We start from the raw sequence: 8,864 nt of genomic DNA, 5'->3' as shown, positions 1-8,864 counted from the left end.
TTTTTTTTTTTTTTAAAGTCCCCAGTGCCAAGTATATAATAGACACTCAGTAAATGAACTACTTAGGGACGTGTGGCTCCCTAAAGAGACACTTGGGAGGAGGCTTTGAGAATTACCATCCAATGGTGGAATGGTAGTCACCCGGAAAAGGAGTAAAGGAAGTTGATTTGCAAATTAGGACAGAAATCAGTGCAATATATGGAAGCACTTCTGTGACTGTTCAAAAACTGGAATGAGCTGCCTCAGTGGTATTTCCTTCCCCAGAGTTATTTCATCAGAGGCCAGAAACAGTAGATGGTTGTACCCCTGGGATAAGAGAGCAGTCTATAAGACACCATCTCACATTTTTGGACATTCTGTGACAATTCCTTATGAGAAATAGTTTTTTGAAACGCTCTGAAACAAATACTTGAGCTGTATTGCATATTGATTCTCTATCTTAACATATTTAACTCTTCTCCTAAGTATACTTTTTAGTTTTCAAATGATCTATATGTTTTCTTGATCAGTTCTATTACTTGCATATATACTTATATGTGGCTAATATCAAAGATAGGTTTATTGATAATACATTCTGTGAGACTTTTTGCTTGGCTGCTGCAAAATGGAGGTAGAGTTGTAAATTATTTGTGTCAAATTGTTGGGTTTTAAGTCCACTCACTGAAAACCCAAGATCGCTGAGGGGGCCATTTTGGCTTTAAAACCAGAATGACTTTAAACCAACAATGGTTTTAAAATTTAAAAGATCAGGTAAATCTTGAGTTGATTCAAACCTCTAACTTCACAGTGTCAGTGGATGCTGAAAAATTTTGAAAACCTCCAGAGAAAAGTCAAATTCAGAATAAATCCAAGGCCCAGGCTACTTTTTCCAATTTATGGCAGCCAATTAATCCTTGGATGGGGAATATTTCAAGTTATGACTTGTGTACAAACTTTATATAACAGGAAGTTCCCATGTTACCTCTGGGGTAAGTCCCTTTAATCACCCAGGAACACAGGAGGGGGCTTTCCATTAAGCAGATATTATGTGAATACATAAAAAAAAATAGATCTAATCTGCTCATCAAGAATGATCTTGTCATTTTTATTAGTCAGTAGCCCTGGATTAAACATTTAGCAATTTCTTCTGAAGCTTCTTTGGAAAAGCAGAGAGACCAGGAAGGAACCTTAGGAAAGAGTCAGATCACTTCAAGTGTTTGTATCTTGTATCTTTTTCTTTCTTTATTACTTTTTGTATCTCTCTCGGCATCAGTTGGGCGAGCATCTAGGAGAGGTTGAAAGCTCTGCCTTAAGACTAAAGCATCTCTTTTCAACACCAAGCAGATTGAAGACCAAGATAAGCAACTAAATTGTGATACTTTCAGTAAAATCGGTTTGATTAAATTTGAGAATTGTCCAGTTTGGCTGCCTGTCTTGGTCAAATAAACATGACATTAGTTACATCTTGACTCCACCTGTGGCCATGTAGACAGGGTTTATTGATGCTCATCTCCGAGAAGTTTCCTTGGCTTTAACACAACATAGCCTTGCTATTGTTCTTCGTGACGAATGTGACAACTGGTCACACTTGTGGTCACACTAGGAAACAAAAATTCCTGGGAAAAGCCTACGAATAAATAAGAGGCCTCCTAGCCACTGACAAAAACAAGTCATGGCATTTCTGCAGGTTATCTCATTATTGAAAAATTGGTGTTGAGGACAGACTCACAAGAAACCCTGCTAAATTCCTTTAAAGATTTCATGTTGTATAAAATTGATAAGGTACCATTCTCAATCTCATTATATTGAGATTCCTTTTTTTTCTTATCTAATATGCCATGTCAATCATAGAATGAGTAAAATGACATCACACATCTCAACAGCTGGATAGTGCAATTAATCTTATAAGGGTGCCTCGCTCACACCTATGTGTCATTATGATTTTTTTCATGGAATAATTTTAAGGAATGCTAAGAAAATATTAAACTCACAGTATTTTTAACAAGGGAAATAGCATGGACTTTTAAAAAATAAAACAAAGCAATAACACAACTGTAATGTATTATTCTTGCCTTTTTGTTATTGGATAGACGTAGAATTTTATTTCTTGTTTAGAAGACTCCTTTTTTATAAAGAAGGAGGAGGAGGAGAATCCCAACAGTCAAAGCCTGGCTGAAAATTTCCCTATAATTCTATATAAGAAACAGTATTATGCCTTCAAATTTGTGACAAACTTTCCTGGAGGTTATGCTCAAGAAGCTAGAATTTTCTTAGATGAAGCCACCCTGAAAATTCTAAAATATTCTCTGCTTGCGAGAAAATCGTATATCTCAATTACTTGTCACTTCTCCTAAATACTGAAATCAAAATAGCCTTTAGCTTTAAGAAGATATTCTATAATACAACATTTTGGCAACAATACATCAGTGTACCTTTAAGCAGAGACATCTCCAAAATGAGTCAGCTCTGTTTGGGCGCCGTTCTATAGGGTATAAATTTAACGTTCTGCCCATTCAGGACACTAGAATAGTGATCATACATGCCATCTAGGCCCTGCCAACTTATTTACTGTTTTTCAAAATAATCTTAACTTGAATACTAAATAAGGAACCTCGCCCAGCAGCTGAGAAACACTTTATTCTGTGGTAGCTCTTTCTGTCCTAACTACCAACATCCACCAAGGTGGTAGTAGGACTCTCTTTATTTTTAATTTTTTCTTAAATATGTTTATCTATATTGATGCAGTGTCATAAAATAGAAAGGCAAAGCTCAGCAATTTCTTTCTGTGGAATAATTATCCCCTTAAAACTGGAAGCATTTGTCAAACTAAGGAAAGTACAAGCCAAAAAATCTCTCTGTAATTGTAGAAAACTGCAGTGGTCTCCTAAGTTACCTATGTGGTTATATGCTTTAAATCAGGCTGGGAAGGAGGAAGCCGGAATGGTGGGCGGTCTTTGCAAATGGCTGCTGACCTCCATTGATTCTGGGAACTGAGCCTGCCTAAGGAAGCCACTGTTCCATCTGAGACAATGCATATGAAGTTACCTAGAGTATGGCAATATTCAGTGCATTCTATGATATTTTTTGGCCCCATTTAGTCCTGCTGGGTAAAAAAGTGAAAGGAATATGGAGAAAAACCATGACAAGTGCAAGGCCACAAAATGGTGGTTGAGGGTGAGATTAAAAAGTGTGTGTGTGTGTGTGTGTGTGTAATCAGCTTTTAAGTAATCCTTTCTTATAGTGGTATTCACAGTGATTAAGAGCAAAGTAATTTTTTTTTCATTTCTATGAAAGAATTGGAGATATTTACTTTTAAAAAGACCAAGTTCTGAGGACATCTGGGTGGCTCAGTTGGTTAAATGGCTGCCTTTGGCTCAGGTCATGATCTCAGGGTCCTGGGATCGAGCCCCACATCGGACTCTCTGCTCAGCAGCAAGTCTGCTTCACCCTCTCCCTCTCTCTCTCTGTGATCTTTCTCGCTCTCTCTCAAATAAATAAAATCTTAAAAAAAAAAAAAAGATCAAGTTCTGAAGATGGTAACGAGGGTAGAGGAACGACCAGATGGATGTTTTTCACAGGAAATTGTCTGTCCAATGGCAGAGGACTTTGACTATCCTTCAGGGATATAGGGGTCTTAAGGGAAAAGTGAGAACCAATGAGTAAACATCAACATAATGGAGAATATTTTAACTCAAGATATGGAAAAACTTTCTCCCAAGTCAGGCTGCCTGACTGAACTCGATTGACCTGAATGGTTACTTTTCAAGGACACTGTGAAGAGGATTATGCTTCCAGTTGGGGGTGGCCTCCAAGATTTCTTCCAACCATGACGTTGGAGGTTTCTGTTATTCTAAATCTAAATCATACTTGCTCTCTGCTGAATTCCTCTCTGAGCTCATTTGTTTCAGAAGCCAGGCCAGAGATCAATCACATGGCTGCTACAAGAGTGGTTTCCTAGAGGACTTCCTTTTTCTCCCGCGTGTCCTAAAGTACTCAGATGACTGATGTACTGCACACCAGATGGGACACGGCCAGACGCAAGGGAGACAAGATAGATTTTTGGCCTGATCGTGTCAATAACATTCATGACATTAACACATTCAAAAGGGAAAGCTAAAAATGAGAAAGGAATATGTGTAAAACTCAAAATCTTGTATCAATTCATTCACCACAAGAACACAGGCAAGTGGCCCGTGAGTACATAATGGTAAGAGGAACGGAAGTCACTCTAACAATCACTGGTATTCTTGGGGCGTCTATTATCTCATAGTTTTGTTTCATTCCGTCTTCATAGAAACTTCAGGAAAAGGGTACAATCACTAGCCTCATTTCTTAAGCACAGAGGTGTTAATTGCTACCCAAGTATGAACAGTCAGTAAATGGCATAGCAGGGACTCAGACCCAGATCTGTCTCCTTCCATTCCCACAGTCTTCGCCACTGTGTTCAGAGGAGACTGGAGCCTTCCAAATATTTTGGATGGCCGCTGCCCGGGCAGCCCTGAATCAGGCTCTCTGCAGAGCCTCTTTGACTAAGAACTTGAAAAGACAACACCAGTCCTGGATCACACCATCTCATGATTTTTAGAACTTTAGAGACAGTGGCTATCACCTATGTATAAACAATACGGCCTAAGGAGGAGATGAAATTCAGAACGTGTGATTATTTGAATTGCGTCAGAGACAATTTGGGGGAGTAGACCAGTATTTCACATAGACAAAGATGTACTATTCATTTACATTTAGTAATACAATGTTCTTTTTTTTTTTTTTTCCCTGAAAACAAAGTAAGAGACAATTTTGAGAGGCGTGGTCCAGGTTCAATATGAAGAATAAATTCCTGGAAGAGAAAATTATAAAGCTTAGGAATAGATTACCAAGGAAAGTTGTGACTTAAAAAAAAATTACTCACCTCTGCGGACTAGGTTGTATTTTTACTACAGGAATGACTATATGACGCTCAAAAACATTTAGTAGGGAAAAAAGTTAGCTAAATTGCTTACTAGCATGTGGTTTTAAAATGAACCCCACCCCCCCCTTTTATTTGTTTTTGCTTTTGAGCTATTTGAAGAGAAAATTCGGACCTAGCTCACTTTTTCCAAATGTCTGTGCTTTGACATCAATGGCACTTTGCAAAGCAATGTGTATTCACATTTTAGGCTTTTTCACTTCTGTTGGCTAATTTCTGAGTTGGAAGACTAAGCAGAGGTCATTTGAGTTGAGTCTCCTGCTGTCTCTTGCTGCTTTTGGCTTAAGGATCCTGCTTCTCAGACTAAAAGGTACAGTTCTCTCCAGGCCACGTGCTAAGCCTGTGTGAGTTAGGACCAGCAAGGATAAATCAGTGTAAACCTTCGAGAAGCCATTAAATATGTGATGCTCCCTTGTTGATGAAATGATTCTTTCATTCCAGGATGGAGAAAATACTAAGTAGTCCTACTTCCCGACATGAAATTTGGATATTACCCAATCTCTTGGAAAAGCTGACAAATCTGCCCCCCAGGAGCTGGTGAAACTTGGTGAGAACCCAGAAAGCCAGATCTGCGGGCGACCTCCAGCTTGGGGCAATGGTTCCTGAGGCTTTTCCTGATGTTGAGACTTTGTTTCTTTTCCTTTAAAGCCGGATCGATGAAACAGCATATGAAAGCACTTTGTAACCTTTGTAACCTACAAAGTACCGGAGACGTGCTATGTTAGGTTTTAGTACAATTATTGGATTTCCCACTGGTGTGGCACCGTTTTACAATTCTGATCAAACTGGAAAATTGCCTTCCAAATTAATAATTATTAACTTGCAATTATAGAGCCTTTACGATGTGCCAGGTACTGGGCTCAGCTTGTGAAAATACAAGATCTTATTTAATCTTCACCTCACAACCAAGGCAATAGTATTGCAATAATAAGTCTATGTATATTTATTATTAATTTGTAAATGAGAAAACTGAGGTGTAGAGAAAGTGGGTAGCTGGCTCCGTGTTACGAAGCTTGGAAGCACTGGTAGGCATCTGGCCCACGTTTGTCTGATCATTACCTGAGAATCCTACGGTGGCTTTAACTTGATCTTCTGCATTCCCCAAAAGGAAGGATTTTCATTCTGAGACGGGAATGGATTTTAGTGAACGTCCATCATAGCTTCCGACCACATGCAGCCACTGCTCTGCGGGGCCAAGTTCTTGCTCTGTGCACCAGGTGGTGGCCTGATGCCGTTCTTCTAACGTGTTTGGGATAGTTGATGGCATGGGTGCCCCACCCAGATCCACTTTCCCAGCCACTGCACCCATCCTGGAGCTGCCAACAGCTCACAGCTGCTCCCATTCTGGAAAATCCCCCACTCACCCTGTCCCAGAGCACTTGGGATCCTTGTGTAGCCTACCGACCCACCCTCTCAGACCTTGGTGGATGACAGGTGGGCACAGGTCAGCCCCTTCCCCTCAAGGTGGGACTGAACTCAGGGGCAATTTGTACTCCCGGGCGTCCCAGTGGGCGCCATACTAAACTGGTCTCCCACTGAGACTGGATTCTTGCTTAGCTTTTCCCCTCCCAGACCTGCTCTTTTCCTTTACCCCCCTGCCCTGAGAGCACAAGCCAATAAACTACTGGAAGAAGAATCCCCCTTTTAGGCTCCGCTTTTAAGAAACCTGAGCGAAGACAGTTGGGAACTGTTGAGTTTTTCTATACTGTAGTCCTTTCCTCTTATTCAAAGAATTCCATGCCTTTAAAGCCTTCACTTCAACACATTTTCTCCCTGAGCTACTTATGTTAATTTTTTCATTTGTTTGTTGCGAAATCATCCTGGTTTCTTCCTTTTCTTGGGGGCGGGGAGTGGGTGGGAGGAGGCACGGATTATTCCAGAGTGCAGATGTGGTGTCATGAACACTTGTAGTCTAAGGGTTTCCAGGAAGAGGTTGTTCTTAACTGTTGACTATTGACTCTCTACTGACACAGAAAATGGTTTAATACCACCTATTTGGTCCCTGATCCTTGTCCTACACTAATAAGAACGGTGAGACCTCAGAGAACGTACCAGACAGTTCCTATTTGGTGTACTGTAATCTCTAAAACTCTAGTCACCTGGGGTTGCCAGGCATTTGAAGGGTAATTGTCTTTTTCCCTCTCACTGCGCCTGAAATGTCATCTTTTTTCTTCCCCCAGGGAAAGCACCTTCGCGTGGCTTTCTCTTCGCCTTGGCTGCCTGCTGGCTCCGCAGGTTCCAGAGAGTGTGATCATCAGCCGAGACGCTGTGTCCCCCTCAAGCAACAACACAGCACTTCTTTGAGCCAAAGAAATAAAAGGAATAAAAATGCACTTTCCAAAGGGACTGATCTTAGCAATTTGAAAGGAAAGTTTCCGAAAATCAGCAGAGTATCGGCTGTGGAGGGAAAGTATCTGTTTGGGGAAACGGCCAGAAGAATTAGACCTTTCGTTTCTATCCGTTAATCATTTACAATTTTACGTCGAGGCAGATAAACAAGCTCCACCACGAAGAGACAAGAAAGCTGGCGAGCATCACAGGAACATTTACAAGTTCGAAGTCTAGAGATCAGTCTACGTAGCCAATGTGATCGATTTCAAGGGTTCCGTTTCCCCCACAGTGACGGCCTAGGCTTGAAGGTGATGTGGGGACAACAGCATGATTTCAGGATTCCTCTTGCGTGGCTCTCAGCTCTTGCTAAGCTGCCAGCCCTTCTGACACTTAACGATAGAGCTCTTTGTCTTCCACACATTTCTCCTTGGCTTTTCCTCCATCCTTACAATCTTTGATCACTTAATCTCTTTAGTTTAAAAAAATCCTTTATTCATTCCCCAAGTTTTCATAACCGCCCTTTCCCTGTTCACCTTATTTCAGAGCCTACCAAGCTTTTCCTTGTTCCGTAGAGCGTTCCTCCAGGTGAGCTACAGCAGAGTGGTTAACGTAGCTGGTACAATTGTTACTGGGACTCCCATGGTTCAAGAACACGATCCTAGGAACTCGGCGGCATGTTTCCAAATACTGTTTCTCCCCAGGCCATTCTCCTTCCAGAACAAAGGTCTTAGGAAAAACTAGCTCATAGAAGGACTTCCTACATGTGGAAAGGACACCTCAAAGCTTTCTTTCAAAACGTATGCATGAAATGTCCCCTCATCCAGGTAGTAATTTTCTGCTAATATCACTCCCCCAAGTAATGGTCCTTTTCCTCCACGCCAAATACATTCGCGGACGCCTGCAAATGACCAAGTGGATTCTATGAAGTACAGAAAACCATTGAAAATGGATTAAGTGGTAATTGAGCTATTCACAATCAGTGTGAATTGAGCTAAGCGGAAGAAAAATAAAACTTCAAATGGTAACTAATTTTTCTGTTGTCTCTGCCTGGCAAAGCCATCAAAGAGATCTCGAAGTCTGCACGTTAATTTGTCTCTGACTGAGAGAACCCGTTTTCAGTAGGCAGTGTCTTCAATAATGCTGTCACTCTTTTTCCCCTTTTTTTTAGTACTCCTTTATTATTTTTAAAGATTTTTTTTATTCAACAGAGATGGACAGCCAGCTGAGAGGGAACACAAGTGGGAGTGGGAGAGGAAGAAGCAGGCTCATAGCGAGAGCTGATGTGGGTCGATCCATCACGGATCACGCCTGAGCTGAAGGCGCGCTAACTGCTGTGCCACCCAGGCGCCCCTTCCCCCAATTTTTGGTCATGGAAAACAGTGATTGACTGGACATGGTGCTGTCCTCCAACCAGGAAGAAAAGAAAAGAGTCCTTAGGATCCTATCACTACTGCTTCCTCAGTCTTTCCTGTCCCACTCTGTGTCCCCTTCTCCCCACCCCACGCCTGCCCTGCGATGTCTCCCAAGAGCCAGCCCTTGTTGTTGCTCAGTGGTTTAAATCTCCTTTTTTTTTTTTTGACAATTACAA

At 41.3% G+C, this 8,864-nt stretch overlaps 1 long non-coding RNA gene across 3 annotated transcripts in view; it reads left to right on the top strand.

Moving 5' to 3' along the window:
• LOC103680468 overlaps positions 1-8,298 on the top strand; it is a 56,902-nt gene extending 48,604 nt beyond the window's left edge. For all 3 annotated transcript variants that reach the window (XR_005833104.1, XR_573117.2, XR_573116.2), the window contains 2 exons: positions 5,387-5,492; positions 7,126-8,298. This is a non-coding gene — a long non-coding RNA (uncharacterized LOC103680468). The remainder of the gene's footprint in view (positions 1-5,386; positions 5,493-7,125) is intronic.
• The last annotated feature ends 566 nt before the right edge of the window (positions 8,299-8,864 follow it).

The sequence above is a fragment of the Ursus maritimus genome, unplaced genomic scaffold (genome assembly GCF_017311325.1).
Source record: "Ursus maritimus isolate PB19 unplaced genomic scaffold, ASM1731132v1 scaffold_68, whole genome shotgun sequence".
Lineage (NCBI taxonomy): Eukaryota > Metazoa > Chordata > Mammalia > Carnivora > Ursidae > Ursus > Ursus maritimus.
The sequence above is the reverse complement of the archived record's forward strand: the minus strand, read 5'-3'. Positions and strand labels throughout refer to the sequence as shown.